Consider the following 20,644-nt stretch of genomic DNA (forward strand, 5'->3'; position numbering starts at 1 on the left):
CTCCAGGAAGATGCGGATGGCTGCCCCATGATTGTGCCCAAAATTGTATTATGAAGAAGGTCAATAAGCACCAGTACCTGTAATTGTTCTCACGAGGACATAAACTGCATTGAGGCTGACGAGAGTAACCTCAAAAGCTTCCTGCTCCATAAAGACGATGTTCCCATAACTTTATTGAACAAGACAATCCCCAAAAAAACGTGGTTGGCAAACGTGTAAAAACATGGTTGGTAATGTAAACCTCATCGCAGAGTAATAACACTCCCTCTATGTGCCACTTCCAAGCACAAGATGGCGGCATGTTATTACGTTGAGCCGGATGGCTCAGGGCGCGCTGCTGCATGCAGGCGCCACCAGACAGCAACAAAGAACAACAAAGCAAGGACATCATGGAGGATTTTTCTGGTGCTCTGCGAGGCGCCAAAAAAAAGACGGTACAGTTCGCTTGAAATCTTCTTTAAAACAAAATACACTTAGTTTCTAAAAGACTCCTGTATCTTTGTATGATGCCGTCCGAGCGTTAGCAATGCGCGTGAGTCCAACTAACACTTTGGATTTAGTTGCTTTGCTGGTACATTTCAGAATCCAAAAACAATTTGCTTATTCTCAAAAGCTCACGATACAACTGTTAAATCGAGGGCTCAAGTAGAATAAAAGTCTAACGATCACACATATGTATGCAAACACTCCAGTGTCTAACCTTAAAATCTCTAAAGTTGATGCTTCTCCACAGCATCATGCTCTTCATCAAAGCCACAGTCAGTGCTCACCAAAAACAGGATACAGCATTTCACTCAGGCCAATACAGGGAAGGAACTGTCACCTTGCGTTGAGGGCGACCGATGACAGGCTCACTGGTGGGGCTTGGGTGGGGTGCCAGTTTGAAATTTTCATACCTTAGAGTCCTTTAGTCTTCCTTACTTCAGGCGTAAGGTTCTTTTAGATCGTCACCAGTATTGCAAAGAAGAAAGATGCGTAGACCAGGTGATGTAGAACAGGATCACAGCTTTATTCATAAGATCACTTCTTGTTTACAGCTTACAAGATGTCAGTCAGAACCTTTAAAGTGCCCCACCAGGAGCAGCCTCCTCGCTGCTCAGCCAATCCACACCAACTGATTCTCCCTTCCAATCCAAACACACTCAACATTCTATCTGACCTCATCATAGGCTGAGCAGCAAGATTGAGAACTACTGTAGGGAGAGTGCATTGAATACAATACATAGTACATTACAACATTGCACTTCAGAACTTTGATTGGATGGTGACAAGTGGACATCACAATACTTTTAGGGATGCAAGATTTGCTTTTTCGTGATCACATGCGGCAAACATTATCCATTACAACGACAAATGGTTTTGCTTTCTTGAAACATATTAGTTGCCATAACCATTAGAGACTGAAGTTGCCCCGAAGAAGTCCATTGTTATGGATGAAACGCCTTGGCTGTTCTTTGCTGTAAACTGGTGACGGTTTCTTGAAGACTAAGAAAAGAAAAAGAAGAGCTAAACATACTGATTGTTTTTCCTGTAAAGACATCAATTATGTTGTGAAAATTGAAATGTTCATTTGATTGGGCTGCATCTAGGCAGAAGGTGCTTTTGGTGTGTGCACATATATAAGCACATATATAATTGAATTTTTGAGGTGGAAACTACTTGGGGACACAGGATAGGTGCAGCAACTTGGTCCGCTGTATTTTCTTTGGATTGTAGTAAATGCTCTTCATTGCCTGTGCTACAAAAACTTTAATTCAGGAAGTATAGAGAGGGGGTGATTTATCTGCAATAATTAGTCAGCCCTGATCTATATACACATGTAGATTCCTTTTTAAAATGTGTATTATGGTTGTGCAATCTAATAATGTTCTGATAAGTAGTTTTGTAAATCTTACTGTTTGATGCCTGTCTTTTTGTGTGTTTATATTTAATGCTTTTTCTCATATTTGTTTTATCCTTGTTATAACTATTTATGAATTTAAGATGTTTATATTGTCTTTTATGATCTGCTTTTAAATGAGCGAATAAAGATTATTATGACTATGACAGTAATAAAGTACCTAGCATAGTAAACAAATATAAACTAAATATTGTCCACCAGATGGTGCACCACATGATATAAAGTGCTAGCAGTAATTACAAACTACACTACAGGGTTGGGGTAGTTAAACAAAATTATGCTCACAGATCAATTTATCATAAGTAAAGATTTGATGTGGATACTAAGCCAATGTGGAGAATTCCATGCAGTGATTCCTGCATGTCTCGCGACTGGCTGTGCTACATATGGCTTCATATCAAACTGGAAGCATTCACTGGTATGAGGGATTTAGCTTCTATGTAGGACCCATAGAAACATAAACTTGGTTGTTGATTTTTTTTTTTTTAAAGGAGATGTTCATGTTGCTGTTTTTTGCAGTGATAGGAGATAAGAAAGGAAATGGATCAAGGGACAATCCCAGATCATATGGAAAAAAGTGCCTATACTACCACATAACCTTTTGCACCCAGCCTCTTCCATCTTGCCCATTTTGACCAGTGTGGTGTATCAGATGTATGATACATCACAAGAGAAGACGCCGCGCGATGGAGCCGGCCTGATCTACTCCCGCAAATTCCTGCTTCACTGGGCTATCTGACCCGAGTCATCCTACTTAATGAAATTGAAGTGTCTGTCATTTATCAAATAACAGAATAATTTTAAATAACACTGCCTCTAGACTGGATGGAAGAGAATATATATTTATTCAGTCCCAAGAAGAGTTCATTCTATTTGCCCTGAAGAAGTCCATGGAGGACGAAACGCGTTGGCTACATGTGTGAAAAATCAAATAAAGATTGAACTTCTAAAAAACATCCAAAGATTCTGCTACTGAATGATTTTCCATCTTTTGACTCATGAACAGTGACTATTATTGTACAGATGTTCAATATATTGATTTGTGTGCTGGATCATTTTTGCAAAAATTAGATGTATGATCTGCGTAGCATTTTTAACTGGATGAGACGCAGTTGTGATGATATTGCCACTTCACGGGGTGATACGAGTATCTCCCTCCAATCCTCCTCCTCAAGAGCCCTATGTCTGCCTGCCAGTGCTCATGTGGAGTGAGGAGTGGGTCATGTAAATTGTTGATGATTTTTTCATAGGTTAGGGATATGGTCTATGTTAGAAATGGGGATCTCTAGTTGGCAGTGGCTGGCGCTGAGGTCCAAATAGGGATCCTTCTCCCTAAGTCAGAGTAAGGGGGCTACACCCTTTGATACCCCCGATCAACCCTGTGGTAATGTAGGACAAGTAGACTGGCCTATCTCAGAGGCAGTGCGTGAAGCATTTATGACCATACACAATAACGCAGGAATGTTGCTACAAATGGACACCACAAGTAGGTATAGAAAAATAGTTATCTTTATATAGACTGAACACGAGGTTTAAAAGCACACAAGAAACACAATACATAATTACAGATTCACTCAAAAAGCGTGTGGAACAAACTTAGTTCTAGGCCGAGGTCCGCGCGACCCGATGATGCACAATGTACCTGAGATTTAAAGGGGCACGGAACGCAGCCTCAAAAGGAAGCAGAATTGATAACAAGCGGACTCGCAGTAGCCACAAATCCCGGCTGTAGCAGTCTGCGGCATGCACTCACGCTAATCCTGGGACGAGGCATAAAGGCGGGCACCCAGCGGCACACGCAGTTAATAACAAAATCCTCGAAGTGGTGACTACTGCTGTTACACAGCGGCTCAGCTCCTCGGCTGCAGCAGCCCACAATAGCGAGTGCGATGATTCTCGTAGGACGGCAAATACGGGCACTTAACGGCATAGATCCTCAGCTGCAGCGGCCCACAATAGCGATAGCGAGGATTGTCGCAGGACGGCAAATGCGGGCCCTCAGCGGCACCAGCTTCCTCAGCTGCCGTGGCCCACAATAGCGATAGCGATGACTTTGGTAACGCAGGTAAATGCGGGCTCTCAGCGGCAACAGCTCCCCAGCTGCGGCGGCCCACAATAGCGATAACGATGACTTTGGTAACACAGGCAAATGCGCGCTCTCAGTGGCAAAATCTTCCTCAGCTGTGGCGGCCCACAATAGCGATAACGATGACTTTGGTAACACAGGCAAATGCGCGCTCTCAGTGGCAAAATCTTCCTCAGCTGTGGCGGCCCACAATAGCGATAACAATGACTTTGGTAACACAGGCAAATGCGGGCTCTCAGCGGCAACAGATTCCTCAGCTGTGGCGGCCCACAATGGCGATAGCGATGATTTTGGTGACACAGGCAAATGCGGGCTCTCAGCGGCAACTGCTCCTCAGCTGCGGTGGCCCACAATAGCTATCACAATGAATTTGGTAGTACGGCAAATGCGGGCACTCAGAAGCACAGCTCCTCAGCTGCAGCGGCCCACACTAGTGATACGAAGACTTTCAGGCGGTGTTCCCCGCAGTAGAACCAGAGGCTCTGGAATTCTCAACAGAGGCCTCACCTGCGAGTAGAATTCCCCTCAAATAGGAATCCGGACAGCTGATGGGCGAAGTCTAATGTCCCTGAGACTTCAGCAAGAGGCAAGCTCAAATCAGGCCCTTGGGTAGTTGCTTCAGCAAGGTGGATGAAAGTTTCGAAGTCCTTTCCCTCTAGTTACATGGACAGAGGTATATCTTGACATCCAGAAGTAGCACACTGCCTAGGGGTTTTTGCACAGATCTTTATACCCCAAAAGTCTTTGTTCTCAAAAAGTCACAAATCACTGAACCTAGCCAGAACCAGTTTGGTGTCGTCCTGGAGCACTTTGTTTATGAGGCTGCATCTGGCCTTTCAGGAAGAGGGGGTCTGCTATCAGACGCACAGTGGGAGGTGGAGCCATCATTCACAGCCCTGCTCAGATCAAAGGTTCACCCCTCCCCTTACTCCAATTGCAGATCTCTCTATTCAATCCAGGTCGGGCTCAGCCTGCCCTGTCCATCCAAAACCAGATAGCCAATACACATAACAGAAGAGCACAATGGAAGGCTTAGGCAAGAGAATACCCACTTGCTAAAAGTGGTCTTTTCAACCACAGAATACAGAAACAATCTTCACTACCAGATGCACTTTAATATTCTGAGGGTTCGGCATACTAAACTTGGCTTTCCTATCAGGTTCCTTGGGTCAACTGAATGTAATACAGTAAATGTAAATGTCATGGTACTTATAGAGCGCACTGTCACCAGACGGTCACCTTGCGGTGTCGACTATTCGGCTTCCTGGCGCTAATACTCATACCACTGTGGAACCCCTCCTGGCTTTCCCTGTGAACTCCTGGGCACTCCCAGGGTGAAGCCAGGCATCCTTAGCACTGTTGGGGCCGGTGTGGAGGCTAAGCAAGCTATTGCCCAGAGTTGCAGCGTGGGGCCCGTGATTAGAATAGACACCAAGGCGAGAATTAACAGGTCCGAGGAAATTGAGCCCGAGACCCCGCCGAGGCGGGAATCGAACCCTCGTCCCTGGCCAGAACTCTGCATCAGGGTCTGCCGCTCTAACCATTGAGCCACACTCCAGTCAATTTACAATAGGGAGCATTCGCGCTGTGGCACTGAATGGCAGTGGCACAGCGCCCAGAGCATCTAACACCAGCAAACACAGAGGAAACAAAAGCGAAAAATGGAAGGGAGACCCTCGCCAATAGTGCCAGGTCTATGAGTCTTACATTGCATTTGCTTGGAACGGAGTCTATCTTCGAATGGTGATGCCTCCGGTATGTCCTCCTCCCTTGGGACCACCCCCATGAGGGCATGTTGTATTTGAAAGTATCTGAAAAGTTCTTTCTCAGAGAGCTTGTATTATCTCTGCAGTTCTGTAAATGGTATTACTTTCCTGCTTTCCCACAGATCAATCACCATTGAGATGCAAGGTGTCCCATTTATTAATTCCCAACTTTCCCAGGCGCTCTGCCCACCAGAGGGGTGTAGCGTAAGTCACCATGCTCCCCCATTCAAGGTGTTTAGTGAATTATGCCAGATGGTGACCGTTTGGGCCGTAGGCCCTGTGAGCTTCTGCTTTTTGGGGTTTGTATATAGTGGTTCGCTGTACCCCCCAACTCCCATCAATCATTCGTCCATCTGACACGACGGGTTACCCTGGGCGAGGTGGACCCATTTATTTATGGCTACCAATTTGGCTGTCTGCAATTCCTGCTATATGGGGTGGCTTCCCGTCCCAAAGCAGGCCGCTGACATGACCGTCTATGGCTCGGAAGTACGCTTCAGGGATCACAAACGGCTTATTTTGCAGAGCGTAGAGGAACCGCAGCAGCGCCATCATTTAGAATAACGCTGCTCTTTCCAATAGGGACAGCGGCAAAGCACGCTAGTGCTGTACCTCTCCCCAAAATCAAACCAGTGGGGCAAGGAGATTACGCTTATAGAAAAGATCCTCTGTGGTAGTGACATAAATACCTAAATATGTGAATCCTTCCTCCTCAATTTTTGCATCACAGCCTGCAGGCAGGACAGGGGCAGGCCCCCGCAGAGGGAACACCACCGGCTTGGACTAGTTGATGGTATAGACCAGGGATCGCCCAAAGGTGGAGCAGATCCGGAGAATTTTGTCAATAGAGTACCGTGGTGACACCACGTACAGAAGCATGTCATCCGCATAGAGTGAAATTCTATCCTCGTACCCCTCTGTCCAACGTAGCTCACAAATAATTGGGTCCTCCCAACTCACCAAGGGTCCCAAAATCATGGCAAACAATAGCAGAGGTAGCGGGCAGCCCTGCCTCATTCCCCGATTCAACAAAGAGGTATTTGATGTTCGTTCGTTTACCACGACTTGAGCCAGAGGTGTGGTATATAACAGCCGGAGTCATTCGATAAACTTTCCACCCAATCCCATACGTTCTAAGACTGCGAACATGTACGGCCACTTGACCGTATCGAAGGCCATACGTGCGTCGAGCGATAGCATTAGCGCACCCTCCTGGATAGATTCCCTTCGGCCCAAAACTGCATTTAGCCAACTCAGGTTCAGAGCCGTATTGTGCCCTGGCATGAGACCGGACTGGTCCAGATGCACGAGTTTGGCAACCACCGGGATCAGCCGTTGAGCCAGGACCTTGGACAGGATTTGACCTCTACATTGAGAAGGGAGATTCGTCTATAGGAGGAGCAAACCTCCACAGGCTTGCCTGTCTTATGTATTACTACAACAAATGCTAGCCTCTGATAATAAACCTGCCTGTCTACTTTCATCATACATGTTGAGGATATGAGGCGCCACCTTAGTGGCAGTCAACTTGAGGAGTTCAGTTGTAATTCCATTGGGTCCCATGGCATTATAGGACTGCATACTGTTAATAGTTGCAACTATTTCCTCCGCCATGAGATCTTCCTCGAGCGATTCCCTATCATCTATTGAGAGGGCCCGAATTGGGATATCTGCTAATAGTTCCCTGGAGTCCTCAATCGTGCATGGTGCTTCCGGGGAATAAAGCTGCATATAATGGGCAGCAAAGTACTCTGCGATTCCCTGTGGGTTGCGTAGCCCATCCCCTTCCACTCCAGGAATTGCCATAACCCATCTGTCTGCCTTTTCTCTTTTGTCAAGCTAGGCTAACAACTTACCTGCTCTATCTCCTAGTTTGCAGCCTCTGTGCTGTGTCGCACAAAGACAACCCCTGGCTGCTTCCATCACTAGATTCATATAATCTCGTCGCTTTACCTCTAGGGCATGCTTGGTGTCATCCTGTAGGGAGGGTGTGGGCCTGCTCCAGTGTCAGTAGAGCTCGCTCCAGAGTCTCCAGCTTAGCCCTCTTCTCTTTCCCATGTCCAACCATAAGGGTGAACGCTTGCCGCTTCAAGACCGCCGTATATGCCTCCCAAATGGTCTGAGGAGACTGGACCGACCCCACATTTTCTCTAAAATAGCATTCTGTAACTTTAGTAATATCTGCCGTAATATGTGGTATTGTAAGGACTGATCGATATGGATCTACGCATAGATCTCTTACCCAATCTAAATTTTGCCCACAGTGGTGCATGATCCGAAATCCCCCTAGTCAAGTTTTTGACGTCTGTAACGTATTGCTTATCGTCTGCAATGGTTAAGATGTGATATATGTGGGACAGACTATTGTGTGCCCCCGAGTGGAATGTGAACTACCTTGCTTCAGGGTGGGCTTCTTTCCATACGTCCACGAGGCCGAGTGCGGTCAATAATTCCGCCATTATGTTACGAGAGCGTGAAGTGGCTCTTGGCCGGACTATATCTATTCGGTCATCAAGGGTCATGTCGAGGTAACCCCCAATCACTAGTGCCTCTTCAGGGAAATCTAGAATGATTTTATTTAAGTCGGGATTCCAGAATCATTTTATTTTTGTCAGGTAGTGCCACATTATGTAGTGCAGGATGTACATATGCTGATAGTAAGTTGATCATTTTGCACTCCCAGAAACCCACTGCTCCTGCAAATCTTCCTTGCGTGTCTAGGTGTATAGTTGTGACTGTGAAGGGGGATGAATTCCGTACTATGATCTCTGGCCCCCTGGAGCCTGACGTAAACCCTGAATGTGCAATGAGTTTGCAGCCCCTTCTGTTAAGCGCTTCACATGTATTCCCAACCAGATGGGTCTCCTGGAGCAGTATAACATCCGGAACGTGTCTTCTGATATATTGGAGCACTGTCGCTCTTTTATTTAAATTTTCCCCAAGACCATTGACGTTCCAGACTATTCTGAATGATGTTTGAATATAGTATAGCCAGGGTAGACCGACCGTCTGGCCGTGGAGGTGGGATTGCAATGATTAGCAAGGCCCCCCTGTTATGCTCCCTCGAACCTCTTGGAATAGAGAACTGCGAAGCTGGCAAATTGCACTGAAGCTTGGCCCTCAGGATCACATCTCGGGTGTCCTCCTTTACAGACCTCCTGGGACCCTGGGAAAGTTTAGGCCAAGTTTGCAAGAACACCTCGAACACCTAGCACTTAGACATAGGAAGGTTCTCCTTTTGGGTGATCTTAATATTCACTTTGATGATATCCAGCTAAAGGAAGCCACGGAAATGAGGCAGGAATTACAAAATGCAAATCTGGTCCTAATAAATCAAACACCCACACATACCCATGGCCATCTATTGGACCCGGTGTTTGCCAACTGGGACGGCTTAACCACGAGCACTCCCAACCCACTTCCCTGGACAGCCCATTTCCTAGTCCCTTTTGAAATCTGTACTTTAAGTAAGCCTACCCCCCAGTTTAATGGCAAAAATAGCTACCCATACCGCGAATGGAAAAAAAATTCTCAACCCATCTTTAGTGAGATGCTACGTTTAGGTGGGATGCCGGGAGGCACAGATAGTGAAAGTGCAAATCAAAACTTAGAAACCCGGATCCTTGATGCCTTGAACAAGGTAGCCCCTCTTGCCACGGCCAAACAGGGGAATAGAGTTAGGAAATCGGCCCCATGGTATAATATAGATCTCCAGTCGATTAGATCAGATTGTAAAAAGCTAGAAAGACGTTGGCGCAATGACAAGAATGAATGCCCTAAACTTCAATATAGAACAGCCCAGAGAAGGTACCAAAAACAGGTCAGAGCTGCAAAAGCCATCTTTTATGGAAACAGAATTAGGGAGGCGGACTGCTCATCCAGAGAGCTCTTTAAAATTTATAAAGAAATTTCAGTCGTCGCACTCTCCAATGTTCCGGAAACTGATTCCGTTATGGAATGTAACAAGGTGGCAGAATATTTTGCCAATAAGGTTAATAAAATATACAGCTCTTTCTCCAAATGTCCTACGCATGGAGAAACCTTTATAGAACTGAAGGAAGGGGCGTTGTTAAATTCAAAACCGAGGTTACAGTGTTTCACCGTACCACCCAGTAAAGAACTTGAAATCATCTGTACTAGTATAAAATTGGGCTCGCCGCGGGATCCCGCCCCTCCACGGGTCTGGGCGCCAGCATAACGGTCTTAGAACCTTACATCCGCTACGTCCTCAGGACATCCTTTGACTCCCAAACCCTTCCGATAAACTGGAAAAAGGCAATTGTGCTACCTATTAGAAAAAAACCTAATGTTAGCCATGATGTCCTGGAGAACCTACGACCGATTTCTCTACTGCCCTACACCGCAAACATTGCAGAGAAAATTGCAAATGTACAACTGATGGAATTTGCAGAGAAGAATAATCTTCTACACCCATCCCAATCGGGTTTCCGAGGAGGCTTCTCTACTGAGACGGCCTTATTACGAGCCACCGAAACTCTACGTCTGGGAGCTGATGCAGGCCTAACCATGGCACTGGTCATGCTAGACCTCAGTGCAGCGTTCGACACTGTAGCACATATCACCTTGCTACAGTGTCTGAACAGAGGAGGTGTAACTGATAGAGCACTCGGTTGGCTGAAATCATTTCTGACGGGGAGAAGCTTTCAGGTTCAACGGGGCTCGTTTCAGTCGGAAGAGAGGGCATTAGAGCAGGGGGTACCTCAGGGCTCTGCTCTAAGTCCTACCCTTTTTAACCTATATATGGCCCCCCTGGCAGAGCTAGTCCAATCGTTCGGCGTAGAGATTGTCTCCTACGCCGACGATACACAGCTCTTACTCACCCTCTCCCAAACTCCTACCGCTGGAGCCAATAATTTCCGAGCCTGTACGCAAGCATTGGCCACTTGGATGGATAATCACTGCCTAAAATTAAACGGCTCCAAGACAGAAGTCCTGGTGGTTGAGGGGGATCAACGGCTCTGGACATGTGACTGGTGGCCAAGCTGTTTAGGCGCCATGCCTACACCATGCCCTGAAGCGAAGAATCTAGGGATATGGATGGACCCCAAACTCTCTTATGAAACACACACCAACCGCTTAGTAGGCAAGTGTTTTGGAGTCCTAAGGACTCTCAATAAAACCCTGGACCTCCTTCCTTTGGAGGCTCGGCGTACTATGACCCAGGCATTGATTACGTCACGCCTCGACTACGGGAACGTCCTCTTCTTGGGAGCTTCGAGTAAAAGCATAGGACGACTCCAGATACTGCAAAATGCCGCAGCCCGCCTAGTGCTTAGACTCCCAAAAAGAGCCAACTCTAGAACCGCCCTGAAGACCCTCCACTGGCTCCCAGTGAATAAAAGAATAATGTACAAAGCCCTCCTAATATGTCATCGGATCCTTTGGAACAAAGCTCCCAGCTATCTGACAGGTCTGGTTACCTGGTATGAACCACGCAGATCGCTTAGATCGGGCGGCATGGGCAAGCTTGTAACCCACCGCTACAGGAGAGAAAAATGGGAGGTCGGTCCTTTAGAGTGGCGGCTGCCATAGGATGGAACAAACTTCCCATCAGTCTCCGCCTTGAGCCTTCCGAAACCATTTTCCGACGTCAACTGAAAACTCACTTGTTCCCATTATAACTTTACTTATGCCTACTGCCTTGTACTCTCCTCTCCTCTGGCGAGCTTTCTTCTCTCTTTTAGCGCGGGGACACGCCGAGATGGCGTAATCCATGCGCTCTATAAATGTCTTTATTATTATTATTATTATTATTATTATTATTATTATTATTATTATTATGTTTCAGCCCTCCCTTCCATCACAGGCATGCAAGTTCCCTGTGTTTCGTTAGAGGTCACCTGTGTAATCATTACATGAGAAACTTGAGGTGGACCTGCCCAGTATGTGAGGTGGGCTGATTTGTGTCTTGTGCTGCACATGCAATTCTCTAGTCTGTAATATGCAGTGTGGACCCTGACGTGCCATGAGTGAATGATAGTGTTGTTGCAAAAATACAGTAATATAACAAAATTTACAACAACCCCCCTAAGGACAGTCCCCACTGCCTGTCTCCCTGCATGACTGTATCAACAATACCCGCCTCCCCAACTTAGGAGAGTGCCTGTCGCCAACCCATCCCTGAGTTGGAGGAGCTATGTGCCAAGCCCCCCGCCCACCCCTCAGCTCTAACTAGACAATTTGCGATAATGGATACATATATGTAGTTAGTTAGTCACTTCTTCGGCATTGTCTCGGATGCCGTCCCAGCCCCTGTTGCCACACCAGACCCCCAGCCACCAATGTAGTTCCACTACTGCCAATCAGGCAGCTCCGATAGTCCCACAGACTGTGCAACCTTGTCTATGGGAGGTCTCTCAGCATTTCCTGGGCACCCAGGATGTCGAACCCTCAGCCGCGGTTCCTGCTGTGTTGTTTTATTTGTTATTTTTTCCATTGGCGAGATTTCCTTCCTCCTGATTTGGATCCTGTCGCCTTTGGGCTTTCCCTTGTCGCCACTCTTGCCCATCTGAGTTGTCCCGTTCTCCAACTCTTCGCCCAGCCAGTACCAGACCTCTCCTGGCTTGGTGAAGAACCAGCTTTTGCCTTCTGCCTCTACTGTGAGCGTTGCTGGAAACAACATTGAATATTTCAGCTCTCCTCTGTAAGAGCTTTTTTGACTTCCAGAAAATGTTGCCCAAGTTTCTGTACCATCACAGTTTCTGTACCTTCACAGTGAAGTCAGGGAAGAAAGATATAGTACTGTTCTCATATTTGAGAGGCGGTGTGTTGCGGGGCAGTTTGGAGAACAATGTCCCGGTCTCTGAAAATAAACACTCAAGCCAGGATTGTCCGGGGTGCGCTCCCAGCCTATGTCTGCCTCCTGGTATACCATGTGCCTGCTCTATAGAAAAATAGTTGGAGAGGCTACGGGCTGCAGATGCTTTGTGATTAGTTCTTCCACAAAGAGGTCTGCTTGCTCCGGCACCCCCAAAATCCTGATGTTGTTTCTCCTTGATCTGCCCCTTGCAGGTCCAAGACTTGTTTCTTCAAGATTGTCTTATCAGAGACCAGACCGTGGGTCACATCTTCCACTTCTTTGACCCTTGAGTCCATTTTAGACCAAATAGTGACCCAAACCTGGAGAGAAAATTCTTGAGCTAAGTAACTCTCCCATAAGAGCTCAAGTTTAGATTTGAGCCTATCAGTAGAGGGATGGGAAAGAATTTTATAGATAGCAGTGGCTCTGAAAGGAATAGAAAAATCGGATGGGGGGGGGAGATAGCCGAGACAGTGGTGATTAGGGAACCACTCTGAGATATATTAGAGGTTAGGGCATGTTGAAGCAAGGGAAATTGGGAAGAATGTATGTTAGAAAGATGAAAAGTGTCACAAATGTCAGAGAAGGTTCTCAAGGAATTATCTATAAGTAAGTCATCATAGGTTATGATACCTTCGTCAATCCATTCTTTCCAGAAAAGCGTTCTGTTATTAATCTTTAGAGATTTGGTGTACCAAATTGGAGTTAAAAGGTGAAGGTTGGCTTGTGAGAGAAAGGAGCGAAACAATGAAAGAGCTAGTGCCTTAGAATGTTTAAATATGGGAGTAGAAAATTTCTTCGGAGGTTGAGATAAGCGAGTAGCTGTAAGGAAAGAAAAAGGATTGAGTTGTGCGAGTTCTATTGAGCTCCAGTCAGTTAAGGGAGGAGAAGATGAATCTGTTAGGAAAGGCCAACTTTGTTTCAAAGTAACGGCCGAATGAAATCTAGAAATATTAGGAAAATTGACCCCACCTAAATCTTTGGATTGTTGGAGGCGAGAGGGGGAAATTCTAGCTTTGCGATAATTCCCTAAGAATTTTGTTAGAAGGCGATTTATGGTTTTGAAGAAAAAATGCGAGAGAGAATTATGAAGCATGGAGAGATAAAAAAAGGGGAGACCACCCGTCTATAAGTCAAGAGACCTTTTTAAGTATATACTTATGGTTGAGATTAATAGTTTCTTTAATAGTATTGGCATAAAGGATGCCTAAACATTGAATATTTCTGGGGTTCCATTCAAATCCACATCCCTGGAACCTGTGAGAGAGGCAGAATTTGTTAGGAGGTAGGACTTCAGATTTGTTTATATTCAATTTGTATCCACAAACTGAGGAGTAGTCGGGTTAGAGATATAAAGCAAAATGTCGTCCGCATAAGCAGTACATTTGATCTTAGTATTCTTATATGTGAAGACAGTATAGGATGATGAGCACCGAATTTTTTCCAAGAAAGGTTCTAAAGCAAGAATGAAGAGAAGGGGAGAGAGGCGACAAGCTTGTCTGGTTCCTCTATGAAGGGAAACATATTTAGATTGAACGCCATTAACCCAAATAGAAGTAGAAGGATCTGAATACAACAGTTGAATATAATGAATAATGGGAGGACTAAAACCATGCCATCTCAGCTCTCCAAACATAAAATCCCAACTGACCTTATCGAAGGCTTTTTCAGCATCTAATGTGATAGCTGCAACAGAGGAATCCATCTTTGAAGCAAGGTGTATAATATTAAGGAGAGTTCTCGAGTTATCAGTAATAGATCTACCTTTGAAAAATCCAGACTGATAGATATTGACAAGATCAAAGGGAAGGATCCTTATCTTTTTTAGGAATTAGGCAAAGCATTGCTTGTGTAAAGGATCCCCTAGATTCACCTTTAGCTAGAAAGTTTTTAATCAGGGAAAGTAAGTGTGGTATTAAAACATTCTTGAAGTGGAGATAAAAACGCACAGTAAAGCCATCTGGACCGGGTGTTTTGTCCTTGGGCAGAAGGGTGATAGCATAAAGTATTTTCTTCTCTGAGATAGGAATGTCAAGGGACGAGAGATCCACAGAATTATCAAGGGACTTGGGGATAGATTGAAAGAAAGAGTCAATTTGTGCAGAAGAAGGACTGGGTTCTGGAGTGTAGAGGGAAGACTAGTAATGGACAAAACATTCAAGGATTTTAACATCAGTGGACTGAAAAACTCCCTGAGAATCAGTGATAGTTATTATCTTAGATTTTTGCTTTTTGATTTTAAGATAAGTTGCAAGTGATTTGCCTGCTTTGTTACGCCCTCCATACATTTAAGCGTTAAATTTGAGAATGTTATTAGAAGCAGAGTTCCAGGAATGTTTGTTATACAGTATTTTCGCTTTCATAAGAGAAGATAGTGTGTCAGAGGAGTTAGTGGTGAAGTAAAGATGTTCGAGTTCTTTAATTTGTTTGAGGATGTGAGATGATTGTGAGAGGGCTTTTTTCCTCTTTCGGGATACAAAGTCAATAATACAGCCTCTGGTGGCGGACTTGAAGGCATCCCAATTAAAGTGAAAGTCAGAGGTAGAGTTAAGATTATTTTGGAAGAATTCTTCCATAAAAAGTTTAAAGTGTTCATGAAAGTGGGAATCTAAAAGGAGAGAGTTGTTAAAGCGCCAGCGTCAAGAGGTGGGAGTAGGTGAGGGGTAATCTGTGTCCAAAATAACAGTCTGAAATTAGAATAGAACCTATTTCTGAGTTAGTCATTAATTGGAAGGCATGTGGAGTGAGGAAAATATAGTCAACACAAGAGTGGGAAGCATGCACTGGAGAAAAAAACGAGAATTCAAGTGAGTCAGGGTGGGATATTCTCCAGGAATCTATAAGGCCTCTGGAAGAGATGGTTTTATGAAAGGATTTTTGCATCTTAATGGGAACATATCTTGTTTGTGATTTCCGGTCCAAAAAGGGATCCATGAGTTGGTTACAGTCGCCACCCACAATTAAATCATCAGTTGCATGTGAGGAAAAATCATTCCAAAAGGTTAGATCAATACCATTAGGGCTATAAACATTACAAAAGGTAAGCTGTACCTTGTTGACAATAGTATCTAAATACAACCATCTACCATTGGTGTCATGAAACTCATTTTGTAACTGAACAGTCAACGATTCATAAAACAAAATTATAACACCATTTTTGTTGTTAACAGCCGGAGAGCAGAAGGCTTCTCCCACCCATTGTTTACGCAATGAAGACAGATCTTGTAAAGTAAGGTGTGTTTCTTGCAACAGAGCTGCTTGACATTTCAGTCTCGCTAAATGGGGTAAAACACGTTGCTTTTTAATAGGATTGCAAATACCTTTAACATTCCAAGAGATAATGCGAAGGTCACTCATTCCTGAAAATTGAAGGAGAGTAGGCGAAAGAATGAAGGGCAGTCAAAAAAGAGTAGGAGGAAAGATAAAAAGGTTGAAAAACTGTTAAAGTATTGAGAACAAAGAAAAGCAGGAGGAGAAGATAATGATCCATATGACCACCACAGGAAAAAGAACCAGAACAGAGAGAGAGAAATATAAAAAGTCCTAGGCTGAAATAAAAAAAGAAGAGAATGTAGAAAGGGGTAAATAGGAACAGTATTGACAGAGAGAGGAAAGAAAAAGAGACGCAACCATCACAAAAACACGGTAAAAGGAGTAAATTGGAAAGGAAAAGAGGAATACAATAGAAGAAGAGGAGGAGAAGGGAAAAGGGAGGGAAGAAGGAAAGTTAAAGGAAGGTAGAGAAGCAGTGAGGAGGAGGACCACAGATGTCCAGAAAAAGAAGGAAGGGAAAAAGAGATGACAAAAAAGCACCAGGGCTTCAGTCATAGTAAGCAAAAAAATAAAAAACAATAATGCGAGAGGGGGACGACAAAAGCAGAGATAGCCATCGTACAAAGAGGGGCACCGAGGAGTAACATAAAGCATTGCAAAGCTGTTAGAAGGGAAAAAAGGGAAAAAAAAAGACCTCATATATAAAAAGATAATGGATAAATGTGACAAAAAGGAAGGGGACTTACCAGACATAGGAGCAACTAACAACAAATTGGGTCAGACATTATGGTCAGACAGATGGTAAAGATGGGGATCTTCGAAAACAGCACAGAGGGAGTCCATAAAAAAGGAATAAGGAAAAAACATAATACAATTAGGAAACGTAACAAGACAAATTACATCCAAGAAATAAAATAAAAAAAGGTTAGCATACAACTCAAAAGACAATCAAGTTTTACTAAGTTCCATAGCATCTCCTCGATTAGTATGGATAAATTTCCGAAAGTCGGCAGGATCGTCAAAAGAAAATGTTCTGTCTTTATAAGTAACCTTGAAGAAACAGGGATGTATAAGACAATACCGAGCATTCATGGATTTCATTGCTGGTCGAAGATCCAGAAATTCTTTGCATCTGTTGGCTGTTGGTTTCGATACATCTTGGCTGAAGAAGATCCGATGGCCGGACCAGAACAACTGTTTAGATTGCTTGGCAGTGTTGAGGTTAGCCATAAGGTCAGAGTACAACAAGCAGTAGGCAATAATACCTCTTGGTTTAGTAGAAGAAGAAGCATTTTGAGGTCCAAGACGACGTGCTCACTGAATATTAAGATCCATTGACTCTGGAAGGCCAACGATCGGCAAGACTTGAGACTTCAGACAGGAGATCAAGTCCGATCCATTGGAATCCTCCGGAATACCATAGATGCGTAGATTAATGCGCCTATTGCGATTTTCAAATTCCTCTGTAACTTTCTTGAGTTGAGCGACTTCTTTAGAAAGACTATCAACCTTGGTGATAACATCCTGAGCATCACTTATCTTTTGTTCCACATCGGAGAGTCTCGAATCCAAACCTGACCACTTGTCTTCAATTCTTTGAAGCGTAGCTGAGGTGTCAGACATAAAGGGGCGAAGAAGGTGTAACTCCTCAATGACATCCTCTAACGTGAGAGGTAGAGGCGATTTAGATGGGGAGGAGTCTTTCTTCATACGCTTACTGGTGTTTGCTGCAGAATCCCTGCGACTTCCTGAAGAAGGTCATGTGGACCCATGCTGTTTGGTATATTGCGAATGATCCATAAGGAAAAAAGGATATGATAGTCGCAATTAATTACTTATCAGGAGAAAAAGTGGGGACCAACGTCCCCTAAAAAAAAAAACGAGCAGCAAGGGACAAAGTCAGTAAAAGCACGTAAAAATCAGTCCCAGCAGCATTGATATGCGTAAGAAACACTGGTCATAAACAGATTCAACTACTGTGTGGATGTCAAAGCAATTGAAGGCAGACTACAGAAGCATACAGAGTCTCAGCTGAGCAGAGCAGGGCATTTCAGGAAAGTGTAACCCGAAAAAAACTAGCATGCACTTCCAATAAATACAGACCCAGCCTTCTGTCAAAATACTCCATTGGGGAAACAGGAGAAATACAATGAGGGTGATGATGGAGCCATCTGGAAAGGAAGAGGCTTCAAATGAGGCAAACCATTCAATAAAAGTCAAATAAGGAAGTAAAAGAATCCAATGTATTATAGCTGGCAGAATAATGTGGCGTAGTTGATGCCAGAGCGCATTCCGTTGAGGAGACTGCATTCCATTATAAGCGCTACGCAATGAAAGTTCACAAAATGGCGGCCGCAACAAATGAATTCTGAGGTGGCAGAAGAAAGTTGAAAAAATGAAGCAAATGCTGCATAATTCACCTCTGAAAAGTAACCTGCACACTCCTGGCCACTTCAGCCGCTAAATACCACCTCGTGGGAACCGGCACTACATCATTAGGCTCCCTTCGAGCTACAAAAACGGCACTCGGCACTCCAGAGCTCTTTAGAGCACGGCTATCTTGGCGCTGTCGCGGTGCGCTCTCCATCATCATCATCTTTAAGCTGGTATTAAACATTTGGCAGCTAGCTGACATGTTTGACAAGTACAGCACACATACCATTAGGACATTACAAACAATTAGATCTACTAAAGTAACAAGAACTGCCTTTGCATGAACTTCTTCGACCGAATTAAGCCAGTCACAAAAAATGGGCAAGAAGGACATTGCTTGCTGTTTCCACACATAATTTCAGCAACTTTTATGCGGTTTGTCCATGGGCACTCCTCAATGTGTGCAAATTGGTACTGGATGTAATACCTCAAAAATAAACTTCATGATAGACCTGCGGTCTCATCTTTGGGGTGGGCAAGGATTAGCTTTGTGCTAAAACAGTCACTGACATCAATGTTACTTGGCTCTTTACAAATATGGTGCTGCACAATTTTTTTACCATTCGTGCAACGTGATGTTCTAGATTTTCTCACACCCCAAAACTGACCGACTTTTAGTTAATCTCCACGTCAATGTACTAAGTTTTCCTCTTGAGCAAATTAAACCACTATCCACAGCATCTGATGTACACCAGTCATCAAATATCATGTTCTCACCTCACTAGGAAGTTACCTAACAAATTCTAAAAGTGACCAGCACCAAGTAAAATACCCCGTGAGAGGCGAATGCACTCCCTACGGGGTATGAAAAGCACCTTCATTGAGGACCTGCATGAGATTTCTGGAGGGACTCCTAAACCTGGAGAAATCTGAGCACTTTCCATTATCACCCAACTCCAAATCTGGCCCTATACCTTCTACGCTTAAATCGAAGAGTCTTTGTTTTCCTTTCTGTGGCTTTGCATGATTCAATTCAACTTTGATATTTTTTAATCAAAATCCAAGTATCGCTGCTATTATTTTTTCCATTTCTCCTGCCATGCTTCTGCCCTGCCCTTGAGCACGGTGAGATAAATAGACAAAGGAGCTGCTATTAGCAGAACTCGCAGGGCCTCCAGAACTGCCATACAGAGTGTTATGAATGGATGGGGTCACTATAGTAAACTCCTGAACGACATGCACTGTGATTTCTTATTGGTGAACTGCCACGACATGATGCGGCTCCCCAAGCATTATCTACCCTGAAGGTTGTATGCCCCTTTTCAATATGTCACCACAGGGGCTGAAAAAGGAGTCATGCGTCATTACTTCGAAAAGAGCCAAACTACTGTAATAAACACCTATTTGTCTTACCCGCAAAATTATATTGTAAACATATTACATTTAAAGAACTGTAAAGATGGAGAGTGCAGTTAACACTGCAATAATTTTATTTTGAATTGTGTTTACTACACATATATTACTCCACTGCAGTTCTTCCCACTCACTGAGTAAATAATAAGCTAGAAAAGTTTTTGCATTATTAAGTGTATTTTGAGATGAACCAGAAGTTGCATGTGGTAAACAAGATGCGCCACATCTTTCGCCCATCTTCTATCCATCCATTCATCCATCCATCCTTCCATCTATACATCTAATCCACAAACATTTATCCATCCACATCCTATTGGCTATACACAGTTTGTCTGTTCGCAAATCCTCCCTCTTATGTGCTCACGACCTGTTAGCATTTCCACCTGGGTGACCTATTTACAATTTGCGATTGGCTTTGGGCACATGATGTCACTCACGAAAGCTGGAAGATGCTCCAATGAACAGTCGAATACAAACCTTATGACCAAGTAGTCAATATGGGCCCATAGTGCACAGCTCATCACTTAATTGAAACAAAAACAAAAAAAACATGTAAGAAGTGGCCATTTTGAAAAAATAAAGCATAGTATGGTATAGATCCCGGAGTAAGACTTTCAAGTGTTCCCCAAAACACATTGAGGTAAAACTACCTCTTTTTTTTGGAGTTTAGTGTTAGATTGGGGTTTGGAGCATGTGCAGATAATGAAATTTTGTGGAAACTTATATCCATTATGAGTCTTGCCAGCAGTGGTCGAAGTGGGAAAAAAAAGTAGGGGAACTGTGGGTGGAGAATCAGAGGGCGGGAATACCCTAAGGATTGGTAAGTGGGTGGAGTCAGAAGTGTGTGCAGGATGCGCAAAATATCCCAATTTTTAGTATACATTTGGCATTTCCCTGCCCAGTTACAGCGTATTATGTTATTTAATACAACCAATGAATACACATGATTATTTAAGGTTTAATATGAGTTATTGACATTAAAATACATTCTCAAAGTGGGATATGCTTCCAAT

The sequence above is a fragment of the Lissotriton vulgaris genome, chromosome 1_1 (genome assembly GCF_964263255.1).
Source record: "Lissotriton vulgaris chromosome 1_1, aLisVul1.2, whole genome shotgun sequence".
NCBI classification, from domain to species: domain Eukaryota; kingdom Metazoa; phylum Chordata; class Amphibia; order Caudata; family Salamandridae; genus Lissotriton; species Lissotriton vulgaris.